Source organism: Culex pipiens, chromosome 2 (genome assembly GCF_016801865.2).
Source record: "Culex pipiens pallens isolate TS chromosome 2, TS_CPP_V2, whole genome shotgun sequence".
NCBI lineage: Eukaryota > Metazoa > Arthropoda > Insecta > Diptera > Culicidae > Culex > Culex pipiens.
In genome coordinates, this window is record NC_068938.1 from 43,602,246 (window position 1) to 43,616,732 (window position 14,487).

The window sequence follows — 14,487 nt, forward strand, 5'->3', positions numbered from 1 at the left end:
GATTATTTACTTCGGAAATTATAACCTTAATTCCTAAGAAAGGTGATAAGTTAGACTTGCAAAATAAAAGACCAATAAGTATTCTTAACACAGATTATAAATTATTCACAAAAAGCAGAATGTGTTAAAGTTAGCTCTTTTATTCATAATTTAAAATTATTAAGAAATGTTTTGATAAAAGCAAATAAATCGAAAAAGTTTAAAGGAGCAATTTTAAGTCTTGATTTGGAAAAAGCCTTTGATCGTGTTGATCATGAGTTTATGTGGGATATTTTGAAGAAGTTTAATTTTCCTGACAATTTAATTAGTTGTTTACGCAAACTGTATAAAAACGCGACATCATCCGTATTTTTTAATGGTTTCCTGACTTCACCCTTTGCTATTCTTAGTTCTGTAAGGCAAGGTTGTCCCCTCAGCATGGTTTTATTTATTTTATATTTAGAACCATTAATTCGATAAATTGATAGAAATTTAAAAGGTGTTTTGATTGATAACAATTTTGTTAAAGTTGTAGCTTTTGCGGATGATATAAACATTTGAAATGATAGTGAATTTGATATGACTTCACAGTTGTAGTGTATTAACAGTGTGTATTCTAAAATTAAATTAAATTCTAAGAAATCACAGTTTTTTAAGATTTAACAGCTGTCGTTTGGGTCCTCAACAAGTTAAAGAGGTGGAAAAAATGAAAATTTTAGGAATAACTTTTAAAAAGGACTATGTTGAAACCATCGAAAAAAAATATAAAGATTTGATTCAAAGTATCATCGGAAGTTTAATTCTACAACAATCTCGACGATTAAATTTATTTCAAAAAGTTACAATTTTAAACACTTTTATTCTTTCGAAATTGTGGTATGTTGCACAGATTTTTCCACCGGAAAATAAACATATTTGCACATTACGATCTATTTGTGGAAAATTTATTTGGAAAGGACTATTTTATAGAGTAGAAAGGAAGGAACTCTACCTTCCAGTATTGGAGAGAGATCGATCGCTTATAGACGTTGAAGCAAAATGTAAAGCTCTTTTTGTATAAAATACTTTATTTTCGTGTAGTACAATATGTCAATATCGATTAATTTATGCTGGAGCAAATTCATACTAAAACTATAACAAGGATTATTAGGGAATGGTTGAAGGATGCAGATTTATTTACGAATGAAACTCATTTGAATACCTGCAAAAAAAATTATGATACAATTTTGTCATCAATGAAAATAACAGTTTAAAAGCGAATTGAGTTACCGAATAAAATACGAACAAAAATTTTCTTTCATCTGATAGCAAATCGGTTTTATGCATGATTCTCCGGGACATTATTCCATGCAATGCTAAAATGTTTCGACACGGTGTAAGGGGAGTTGATTCTCCGAACTGTGACTGCTGCGGTGTGCCAGACAGTGTGGAACACAGAATTAAGAATTGCTGTTCCTCGAACAAAGTTTGGTCCTGGCTTAACGAAATTTTGAAAACAAGTTTCAAATTAGCTTTATGTGACGCTGATGAGCTTTTATCTTGTAATATAAGTGAAACGAATAGTAAAGAAAAAGCAGCATTGTGGTTGACTGTCGAATCGATGTGTTATTGTTTGCAAAAAAGTAAAAACGGAAGTATTGAAGAATTGAAAAGTCACATTCGCGAATCGCGGTGGAATAAAAGAGAATTGTTTAAAAAACATTTCAAATTTTTTTTGAATCTATGGTGAAGAGCTTTTGTTGGAAGCTTAGGATTTGTTAGGAGGTTTAGTTTTTTTTTTCTGTGCAGTTGATTAAAGTAAAGTGCCTCATGGTTAGGAGTAGGAAGTAATTTGTATTTGTAGTTTGATTAAAAATCAATAAAACGCTTAGTTCAACAAAAAACACTGAGCGTACAGGCCAGATCCTTACACATTTCAACGCAAGAATTTATTTCTAGAGTTTTTTAAATGATCTATAAACATATGAAACACAATAAGTTTCATTTGAAGTTTTTATCTCCTTCCCCTTTCGAATTTTCTCCAAATACTAGGGGGCAAAACAAATGTCGTCACCTACAAAATTAATTATTCTTTAAGATTTTTTTTTTTTGCATTTTATATTAATGTATGAGTTTGTATTTTTTTAGTTCCCATCTTCCCTCCTCTCCTAATCCACGACAAGAGCCAAGGTCTGATCTGCTTTTTATGTATTAAGCTACGGATAAAAATATGTAAGGTAAAAAAAGCTTTTTGGAAGACTTATTGGGACAGTTAAAAAAATGTTGCTTCGTTAGGATTCTCACAAGAAAATCTATCGTATTGGGTCATACAAATTTAAGCAATTTTGTATGACTGTATCTCACCCACCCGACCCAATGTCACCCCTGATGACGGTATTCCTTAAAATGTTTGCAATTGATCATGAACTAATAAGTTTATCACTGCCCGCATCACCTTGTTTCAAGAATTCTACACGCAGATATTCATCGTAGCTTGTGTGCTATCTTGTGACACGTCCTATCTTTTTACAGCAGACGGATCACAAGTTAGCACACAAGCACATGTGAAATTTTACGATAGAATGTTTCTTCGCCGTTGAAGTGTTCAGTAATTCCAAGAGGAATATATTACCAACCACCCGTAAAAAATGTTCCTAAAGGGTTAAAATTCGAAAAGTTCTTGAAAGTAGTTAATGCTTACTCTCGTTTGGATTGCAAATAGAACAGTGAAATTATCAAATTTTAAATACCTTTTGAATGCAGCCAGAAGAATCAAATTTAGTTAAAAAATGTCTGAGCTTTGCAAGTTTTAAGAAAAAGTATCATTTACGAATTTTGAATTTTAAGCTACTAGAAATAGCAAAAATGCACAAAGCTGTCAAAAATTTAAATTCCATCCAATCTTGTTTAAAATTTGGGAAAGTGTTTTTGAAGGTATGAGAAAAATACTAACTCTATTGAATTCAACTTTATTTTTTTTTATTTTCGTTGTTCTACTGAGACACTAGTCACCAGTTCAACTATAATTTTTTTTAACTTTCTTCTTTTTTCTTGTTCTTGAGTCATCTACAGAACCTGATAACCAAGTAATAAAAACAAACAATTAAAAATTTCAAACTCGATTCCCACATTACACAAATATGTTCACTGACTTTATTTTGAAGGCATGAAGCAATGAAAAGTTGGATGCTTGGCTATGAATTTGTTAATTAAGATTATTTTTGGAAATTTTTTTCGTAACCATGATCATGTCCCTTCCCCTCGACCCCGACTAGCGCCGAGGGACAAAAACTTTGAAAAATATTTGCATCGGCCTAACTGATGCCGATTTATTTCAATCCTCCAATGTTTTTTTTTTAAATGTATCAAGTTTTAATTATATCAAGTTCATGTTGACGATTAGGTGATGATAAGTTAATCAACACATTCTGATTGAGGGTTGAATGATATGTTAGTCTACATTCCACTTTCCATTCCTATATTTGTTGTTAATGCCCACACAACGAAAGTTCGACTCGATAAAGAAGGCTGAAAAATGTCCGCCACGTTTCATCCTTCGAATTTACAGACCATTGATTAAATATTTGTCCCATCCTTTCCTGGAGCGTTTGCCTCCCTCCCATGACAACCGTCGATTCATTGATATTTTGAGGATGATCCTAGCAAAACCGAAAAATTCAATATCTTGCCACCCACCCACACACACACACACCTAGTGAGAGTGGTATAATTTATGGGTTGCGTTTTTGTCACTTGGAATTTTTTTCTTAAGGTTTCTACTTTTGCACACTAACCAAACACAAACATTCTGCTCATTTTGCAATTGATTAATGGTGGAAACGTCTCACACACCCACCCACCCACGGAGCTTTTTGCGTGAAAAAAAAAAAAAACATTCAAGTCCCTTCAAGCTACTTTATGCTGGGTTTTTTTCCTCCCTCTCTCTCTGTGTGGTAACGTGACTAGATTTGGCAAGAGTTTTCCCGCCGTTTTTTTCCCCTCCCGAAGAAATAACATTAAACTTTACGCGGAAAGTTGGGAGCGAAAAACTCAAAACACTTTTCCAAGCGAGAGATAATGCCCGGTGGCGGTTTTTCGCCCTTTTGAAAAAACTGACGGAGATGTCGATGACGAGGAATTGCGGGGTGGTGAGTGTTACATGAACTTTTCTACAATTTTGACAAGATGATTGCTTTACGGAGAAATTCGCCAGAGTTCAAGTCTGTAATTTGCCGACGGCTATCAAATAAAAACGAACTCTAAGATTTTTTTTGCGGATTCATGATTTTTCATAGTAAAAAAAAATCTCAACATCGTGTCCTCCGTGCCCCTCGTTTGACAAATCGAAAGTCGGGATGAACATAAAGCATCAATTCTTTCCCCGTTTTGGATGGATGTGTCCAGCCCTGAGGGGACGACATCTCGTGGGAAGCCACCCGCAAAACCAACTAATATTTCAATGTCGAGCTGGCCACCCCACAACTGACTGCTGGCTAGGACTGCTCCCTGGAATCGGGCTCAAGAAAGGACGTAGAAATGTACCGGGAATGTGGTATTCTTTGGGGGGAATACTGCTGGAAGCTGGAATAGATAAGTGGTCCGAATAAGCGGGTTAGATCTAATCGAGTGAAGCCGGGATAATCGAATATGGTCGATGTTTCGGGCTGTTTTTGGGCTGATATCGAGCTGAAGCAGCTGTTTTGTGTTTTGGGAAGGTAGTTGGACCCTATTTATATAATTTCCATCAGGAAAAAGGTATTATTAATTCTGTTTTCATTCCGAGTCAATTATGCTTACAACTATGTTTTGTCACATGTTTTTTTTTTTTTTTTTTGGAGAAAGTAAAATTAAAAAAAAACATTGAACAAGAAGAATTTGATTGCACGTATATCTTCTTACGGGTGACAATTGAAGAAGACAATTGCTTTGAAACTGTGTTTATGAGGAGCAATGTTTTCCGAAATTCGATAAATACCAATAATGGTTTACAACTCACACGTTTAGACTCAATCAAATATAAGTCATTCTCTACCAACTCACACAAAATCGAGAAAAGTTGCCCCAACCCCTCTTCGACTTGCGTGAAACTTTGTCCTAAAGGCCTTTCCAATGAATACAAAACATTGAAGATCAAGCAACCCTGTCTCGAGTTATGACCACTTAAGTGATATTTAGGTACTTTTTTGAAGCCGGATCTCACTTAAATGTATGTAAACTATGTCCGGATCCATTATCCGACCCATCGTTGGTTATGTAATTGAAAGGCCTTTCCAATGAGTCCTAAACATTGAAGATCTGGCAACCCTGTCTCGAGTTATGACCACTTAAGTGATATTTATGTACATTTTTGAAGCCGGATCTCACTTAAATGTATGTAAACTATGTCCGGATCCATCATCCAACCCATCGTTGGTTAGGTAATTGAAAGGACTTTCCAAAGAGTCCAAAGCATTGAAGAACTGACAACCCTGTATCGAGTTATTACCACTTAAGTTATACATTGTGTTCTTTTTTTCTGGATCTAAAAAAATGATGAAACCATTCATATACCCATTTTTGGTAAAAAGTGAGGAAGGCATCAACCACATAGGTGGATTAAGTTAGTTTTTTGATAACTCGTGACGGAGGAGCGGTACGACCCCTTCCATTTTTGAACATGCGAAAAAAGAGGTGTTTTTCAATAATTTGCAGCCTGAAACGGTGATGAGATGGATATTTGGTGTAAAAAGGACTTTTATGTAAAATTAGACGCCCGACTTGATGGCGTTCTCAGAATTCCGAAAAGACGTTTTTTCATCAAAAACCACAAAAAAAGTTTTAAAAATTCTCCCATTTTCCGTTATTTGACTGTAAAAATGTTGGAAAATTTTTAGGGAAATTTAATGTTCTTTTTGAATCTACCCAGAAGGGTCATTTTTTCATTTAAAAACGTCGTGTTTTTTTAAACTTTGCAGGGTTATTTTTTAGATTGATGTTCTACAAAGTTGTAGAGCAGACAATTCCAAAAATGTTGATATATAAACATAAGGGTTTTGCTTGTAAACATCACGAGTTATCGCGATTTTAAGAAAAAAAGTTTTGAAAAAATTACTTTTGCGTTTGTCTTTGTTTCGTCGTCCTTGTCTGTCGTGGGTGACGATGAACGACCATGATCGACGAGGACCAACTTTTTCAACTCTTATCCATGTTTTTAGTTTCCTAGTTTTTTTTAAATAACTCTAAAAGTGAGTGAAATTTTCCGAATCACATTTGCCTTTTTTAAACTTTTAATTTTTGTCCAGGAAAGGGTACAACTCAGCAAGTTTGTGTACAATAAATAACAATTTCAAACAGGGGTAGGCGTGGCTGAATGGTTACGCTTTTAGCTTTGCAAGCGAAAGGTTCTGGGTTTGATTCCCATCTGCTCCTATCGATAAATTATTGAAAGAAGGAATTCTGAACACTTGAATATGAACGAAAAATTCATTAGCTCGCGGCGGGGTTCGATCCCCCATCCTTTGTGTCGGCAGACAAAAATGCTATCCACCAGACCATCGAGGCTTAGTTGACTAGAAAGATTAAAAATGCTATAAGAATCCAAGAAACTTGATTGGAATCTGTGTACCTAAGAACAGGAAATGCAATATTGAATGCAAAGTTGAATTCAAGAAATTCTTACTGGTTGCATACTTGTAAGGCGAATATTGAACTTTCAACACGACCAGAATTCACCACAAAAAGCTTGGTGAACTGAATTGTTGAAAGCTTCCAAAATTAATCCAAAAACAAACGAAGAATTGAGGACTATAAATAGATTTGACCGCCGCATCACTTACCACGGTGAATCCTGGCTTCGCACCCATCTAATTAACACCCTCAAACCTCACGTGATACTTTGTCGAAGACGCAGCCGATTTAGCGGTCTTCATCACTCAAGTATCGGACTAATATTCCCATCCACTTCCCCGTATCTTGCCACTGGTCGTGGCCGGCGCTGTGATTGGCTAGCATGATAGGGACATTTGAAAGTTGCGAAGTGGTGATGATTGGTTCCTTCTCTTCATCTGTGGTTCACGGAGCTATTCTTGGAGGTCCTGGTCAATAACAGAGTAGCAACTACGGGTAGACACCAATAAAAAAAATAACGAATTCAAACAATTTCTGAGAATATTAATATTTTGAGCATGGCATTTTAGCAGTTACGATCGTATGTGGGGAAGCATTTTTTGGTTTTTGTATTTTGATCGATTAAATTGGGTTTATGGATGGTCCCGCACTATCCATGGCAAAAAAAACTCTACATGCTTATATAAAACTCCAGCTTGATGATAATTTTGCAAACAATTTTCTATTGATCTAAATTTGCGTAATTTCTTTCGTGTAAAATAAGATTTATATCAGCAAGTAACAGAATTAAGTTTTGATCAAATTGTTATCTGTCTGCTCTTCAACTTTGTAAAACATTAGTACACTCTATAAATTAATACAGCAAATAGCAAAAAAAAAAAAAACAAGTATTTTAAAAATGAATTACTATGTTCAAAATGAAACATTACCTCTTTGGGTTATTGCAGATTCGTAGGGTAATTGATTAAATTTCCCATTAAATAACTTGCCCCGCGATTTTTGACAGTTTAGTAACGGGAAATGGCAGCGACACTAACAGTTTTATGATGAAAAAAATACGCTTTATTCGGAATTTTGAGTAGGACATCAAATCAAGCGTAGAATTTTACACAAAAGTGCTCTTGACACCTAAGTTTAATCTCTTCGCGGTTTCTACAAATTACTGAAAAATGCTCTTTGTAAAAATCACAACACGAGATAACGATAAATGGACTTCAAATTTGTGATTAAGGACCAAATTTACCCCTAAGGACAGCGGTAGTCAATCTTTTCTTGGTATGGTTCCCCTTTTTCGTTTTAATACTGCGCCTTGATTTTGATACTTGAAATTTTTTTCTGGATTTTAAATGCAAAGTTGGTATTGCTCTCTATTTATGAAGTAGACATTGATTGAATGCAAAAACACTTTTTAAAAGATTTTCGCTTTTTTTTTTGAACTTCAGAGTTAGATTTGCCATCAATAAGTACTTGTGATATTTTGTTTTTAAGTTACATATTAAGTAACAAACGGGACCGTGGTGTAGGGGTAAGCATGGTCGCCCCTCACCCAGTCGGCTTGGGCTCGATCCCAGACGGCCCCGGTGGCATTTTTCGAGACGAGATTTGTCTGACCATGCCCTTCGTCGGATGGGGGAATTTGATTTTTGATTTGATAATTGTTTTGAATTTTTGTTATCGATTGAATGTACAATGACCAATTTCTCTTCTTTTTCTGTTATAACATTTTGGATTTATTATTTCATTGCTGAAGTACTGGCCACGACTTCTATCTAAAGGGGTCGAATTGAATTCATTTATATATTTTTAGTGAAATACCCAACTTCAAAATGTGTTTTATAAAAAAAAATGGCAAACAAAACATTAAAAGCAGAATCCACTTTTTCCAAAAAAAAAAACAAAAATTACAAATTTTAAGCAAAACATATAAGATAACAGAAGAAAAAAATCCAAAACGAAGAAATTTAAAAACGCTTGAGGGTGACACATTCATTTCTGTTTTTCAAATCTGAAGTCCCGTTGATTTTTTTTTAAATCATTATTTTTTCTAAACATTGCTTGGCCAACCAAAATTCATCCGTCATTCACTGCAGCTACCTTAAATGTGAAACTATTTACCCACGAATGTAAATTTTAAATAATAAATACCGTTTTGCGAATTGAAAAAATAAAAAATCAAAGGGGTTGAACCGCCCCTCCGTCACGAGATATCAAAAAACGAACCTCGGATTCTTGATCAAGGACAAAAGTTACCCCTTAGAACAAAGTTTCACGGAAATCGAAAAGGGGTCGGGGAAACTGCTACTTCTCTATAAATCATCGAAAACAAAAGTACACAGAAAAAAAAATCATGGTAATATTCCATCTGGGAAGGGGTACATCTTTTATGTCAGAAAAAAGGTGTAATTTTACCTCTGGAAATGTGTAATTTTACCACTTTTCTGGTGTAGTGTCACTTTTTCAGTCTGAATTGAAGTAAAATTACATTATAAAAGAGGTAATATTCAACCTTCAAAAATTACAGCTTCCAAATTTACATTATTTTTTTCTGTGTATAAACCACAAAATCAAACTTCAAAAAATAGGTCAATCATGTGGCTAAAAGGTATTCAGACACACATTTTCCCCTAATATCAGCCTGATTGGTTTGAACCACGATTTGTGAAATCTCATTTACAACGACTGTACCCTTTGGCTCCCACTTTTATCGCAAATGATTACCTTCCATAAACAAGCTCTAATGTACCTCGAAAGCTAGACACATATTTCAGATTTCACGCTACTTTCGCATGCACGTATAATTGAACAGCAAACTCCTACCATTCTGTCCCATTTCCGCTGATCCACTCCAACCGTAAAGCATGTCCCAGGATTTTCCCACGCGCTGTGTTTTCTAGACGACATCACATTTCGGCATCATTTCTTCCTTTACAGTTGGGGGGATTTTCATTTCTTTTTTTTTTTCAGTAGAAGCAAAACGAAAAAAGTCCGATTTACTCTTAAACCAATAATTTTATTGCGGGTTTTTCTTCGAGTGAAAATTCAGTCGCAAATAAAAAAAGAAACTGGGAAAATCATTCCAGAACAAAAACGAATAATTTTAGGGGGAAAACGCCCAAAAAGTGGAATATTTATACAATTTTTATTATCATTTTATTTACGCTTCTGTCAAGGGGCGGGTGGTGACTGGTTTTCCCATCGATTGGTGGAAAAGTTTCGATTTTCCTATGTTTTCCCGGCGGTCGTGTCTTCAAAGATGGAAAATGCACAAATAAAAAAGTAAACCCGAACGAAGCTCGCTTCCTCGCAAGAATATTCGTTTGAACAGCTGCTGCTGCCTGCCAGCCTGCCAGCGCTGAATGATGGGAATATGATTTATGACAGAATGGAACGATTTATGCTTCCAGTTGAGGGTGTGTGTGTGTGTGTTTGTGTGCTTTTTCCAGCTCTTCATCGCGGAAAAACGAGCTTTCTAAGGATGTGCGAATGTGCGGTTGGCAGAAAGGGAAGCGGGGATTCAGTCTAGGAAAAGTGGGAGGAAGGTGGAAAGGATAACGATCGATGAAAAATGAGTTTTTAACGTGTTTACCAGTGCAGCATTAATCCCTCCTCCCTCCCCACGATGCCAAATAGGTTGGCAGGCAGCTGGAAAAGCTCAGAGGTGCGATTGGAAAATATTTTTCATTGCTATTTATTGGTGGAAACGTGCCCGGAGGGGTCAGCACTGGGACAGCAGTTGTTGTTTTCCTTGAACGAGTTTGCCGTTGGAAAAGCGATTTGCGATTATTATTGATACAAATGGTTGAATCTTTGTGTTGAGGCAATATGAATTTCATTATTTTTGAAATAAACTGACAATTGCTTTACAATTTTGAAGCAAACATTATTATGATAAAATTAAACAGAGCCGTTATTAAAGTAACCACTTTGCTTCTTCAAATGCAAACATAATTACGTTAATTTAAAAATTGAATTATTCATTAAAACCAAAGAAAGAATTGGCAAACTACATGAATGTATGTTTATTTTGGTACTGGGTAATTCTCTACCAGATCTTGCATAATGAAAATGACTACTTTGTATGGTTTGAGGGGTGTTAAAAAATGAAAAAAGTTATTTATTCAAAACTTGAAGTAAAACAAACACGAGAAGTATAGCTTCAAGGAAATAATAAAAAGCTGTCCCGTTTTGTTCAAGAGCTGAAATCAGTATGACTTATTTTAGGTAAGATATTTGTCATTAAAAACATATATATATATATATATATATATATATATATATTTTTCATTTCAAATTTGGGTATGCCGTAAGGCTACCAACCCTTGCTGAGCAATAATCCATACCCTTTGCCGATATGACGCCATGGTTTATCATAAACTGTCAATGAATTATTTAGATAAATTAAATTTAATAATTTGATAATTGGGTACTAAAGCCCCATGTCAATTATGTACAACAGCAAAAAACACGATTAAAAACCATATTAAAAAGACAACATTTTTTCGATGGTCCCCTTGGAACGAGCTGTCAAGTAGGAACTTTTCTGTCAAGAAGGACCGCGAGGTTAATTTTTCCAAATTGATTTAAAAATCCATTTTAAACTCTTTGTAGTCGTACAAAGGGTCATTGTACTCAGAAAAATAAGCTTTATCGCTGTAAACAATAATATCAGCAATCCAAGCTTCATTTTAGGACCCAATTAAAAATATAAAACTGTGTCGTTTATACAGCTAACAAATTTCACAAAATGCTATCAGAGTGCTTATGACTTGCACGTTTAAAAGTATTCATAAAATAAACCGTGATTTGAATCAAATCATTATGTTCTTCATTTTTTTTTTGTTAAACGTTTAAAAGTTTACGGAATGTCAAGTTAGCTTTTACGAATAATATCGTTCTTAGTGTTTTCACGAACAATTTTCCAGAGTTTTTTTTTTATTTAAAATGTCCTATAACATGTGAAACACAACAGTTTATAGGAACATTAAAAACAACTCTAGATTTGTTAATTCAAATGTTCAAATGTTTTTACAAGTTTTAGAAAGTCTTTGGAAATAGATAGATATATTTAGTAAGGAATTTCTAAAAAAAACAATTCTTGAGCTTTTTTAAAAGGTCCTATCAACATATGAAAGAAAATAGTTCAAAAACTCTAGAATTATTGATAATCAAGTTTGAATTGAGGAAACCCCGGAAAACTCTCCTTTTTTAAATCAAACTTACAGAAAAATACAAATTTATAGTTAACAAAAGCTTAAACCAAATCGAAAAAGCAATTCAATGATTAAAATGTTGTTAAAATTCCGTACAAATCCGTATTATGCGTAAAATTCCCTACAACAACTAAAAATCCGCGAAGAGGTTCAAAAATCCGTATGGTAAGGAAAAAAAACCGTACAGTTTTTAGCCTTAGGTATGGGTCTAACCACACTCTCTCAAACAAGTTTAACAGAATTGTGATTTTTTTTTGTATGGATTCATTTTACTAACTTGAAAAAAAAACTATTTCCTATTAAAAATACCTGAGATACTTTTTTGATTTATTGTACTTGGTTAATTGGGGAGGAGCGGCCGTGGCTGACTGGTTACGGTGTTCGCTTTGTAAGCGAATGGTTCTGGGTTCGATTCCCATCTGCTCCTAACGAGAACGTTAAGAACACATAAATTTGAAATGATGAATATGAACGAAAAATCAAAGTCGCTCGAGGCGGGGTTCGATCCCCCGTCCTTTGGGTTGGTAAGCAAAAATGCTAACCACTAGGCCATGACGACTTGGTAAGCTTGGACTGGAATTAGGAATACTGTTACAGAGAGCGAGTTGTGGCGCTATAACCACGGCAAATAGTGTCCAGGGCATTCGTGGAAATACAATGTCCCATCCCAGAGGGTCCCGGAGTACCAAACCTTCTTAGCATGGTGCTCCCAACGAATACAAACAAAATCACGGAGCGTATGGTGGTGTGTCCCCACGCTTCTTCCTCCCCTGTCGATTCAGAATTGTGTTGTTGTTCGAACACTCAGTGCTCAAACTCAACCCAATTACGAGTCATCTCTGCGATACGGCTTTACGCAGTAGGCCTGGCCGCTTTAACGCTTGTGATGTTTCAATGCATTTCAATGCAATGGCGCACTAAAAATGTTAATAAATGACAAGAAGAGTGCTAGGCGTCATCTAACCTAAGTCACTCTCCAGGATCCCTTCGAAAGATTGGCTGCGCTAGGGTCTGATTAGATTAGATTAGATTAGATTAGATTAGATTTATTGTACTTGGTTAATTGGAATTTGAGAAAAAAAAATCATTTTCTTGTAGCTGTATAATTTTTTACATGCAGTCAAGCAATTAATTGACACTTATTTTAACCGTTAAATTCACTGTCCTTTACAATTTTTTGCATAATATTAATCAGGAACAAGTACAGAAACAATGAAAGGCCAAAAGGGGATGGTTGGACGCGAACAAGTAAAATCACTCACGGGTCTGATTTTTGTAATTAAAATACGCAACTTTTGGTACCCTAACATGTATAGGTCATCGCTGAAATTTTAAAGTTATCGCAGTTCAATTCTCGGAAACTTTCGGTTCGACATCGCCAATATTTTAAAATGTTATGTGAAATTTTCCGAGGAATCCGATAAAAATATTTTCAGGCATAGGCTCTTTGTTCCAGACACGTTAAAAACGCCATTTTAAGTTTTCATACGACTTTTTCAAATGTTAAGCTAGATTTTTGAAACTTCTTACTATTTTTCTCAAATAGCCAACTTAATCACCTTTCTTTAGCGCCTAAGACAGCCAAAATCAGATGAAATGACGCGGAGATATGATTTTTTTGAAAAAAGTGGTTTTTGCGAAAAATGACGAAAATTGCCATTTTTCGAGCCACCCTAGCACGATGTAGGTCACCCTAATGGCCAAACAAAAAAATGCGGGACTAATTATTTTAGCCAAGGAACCCCCAGAAGAATGTTGAGCTAGATCGGAGAGTTTTTTTTCGGTTTAGGGTCTTTTCAAATGGAATTGCTGTATAGGGTACGTTATCCATTAGTGGACCCCTTCCCTATAATGGACCTTCTGAAGGGTTTTTCATGACAAAATCAATAAAATCACAATTTCAAGCGTGTTGTAGCCTACAAATCTATTATTTGCCATGTTCAGCATCATTTAAATCAATGTTGGCTGATATTGAATTGTCCTTTTAAGTGTTTTGAGTTCGACATCTAAAATCAGCCATGGCCACTAGCATTTTCACAACAAAACTGCTTTAATATTTTATGTTTGAATTAACTATCCAATCATTTTTTGACTGATTATTTAACTTCAGCAAGTCTAAATAATGTAAGTTTAAGTAACTTTACTAAAATAAAGCGATGAACTGCTCATTTTCGAGCAAAAATTAGAGGGGTCCAATATAGGACAACGAAAATCCAAACTTTTCCAAAAGTGGACCCCTGTTAATTAAACCTTCAAAAATGAAGAAAACTGTGTATTTAAGCAATAGTTTCTCTTAAACATACAATAAATGCTTGTTGTTATCAACCTAAACGCATATTTTTCCAATTGTAAGTATAAATATAGCTGTATTCATGTTAAAAGTACCAAATATGCTGAAGCCGTAAAAATTATAATTAATCAAAACTATGGTCAATTAAACTTAAAATTGCAGTTTGAAATTATATTTTATAATAATAAATCAAGAACAAAACATTTTTTAAATAAACATGCGTGGTTTTATCAAAACACAAATCTTATTGTTTAGTTTCGGTCAACCATTTATGTAATTAATATGAAAAAATGTGCATCAAAATTACCTTTTTAAATTATTTTTAATGTTTACAGTGGTTTTTGACACGTTTTCTCTTTTTCGGAAATAAATGTGTTTTAATGTCTGTTAGGTTTTTGTTGTTGTTTAAAGCCAAATGTGTTA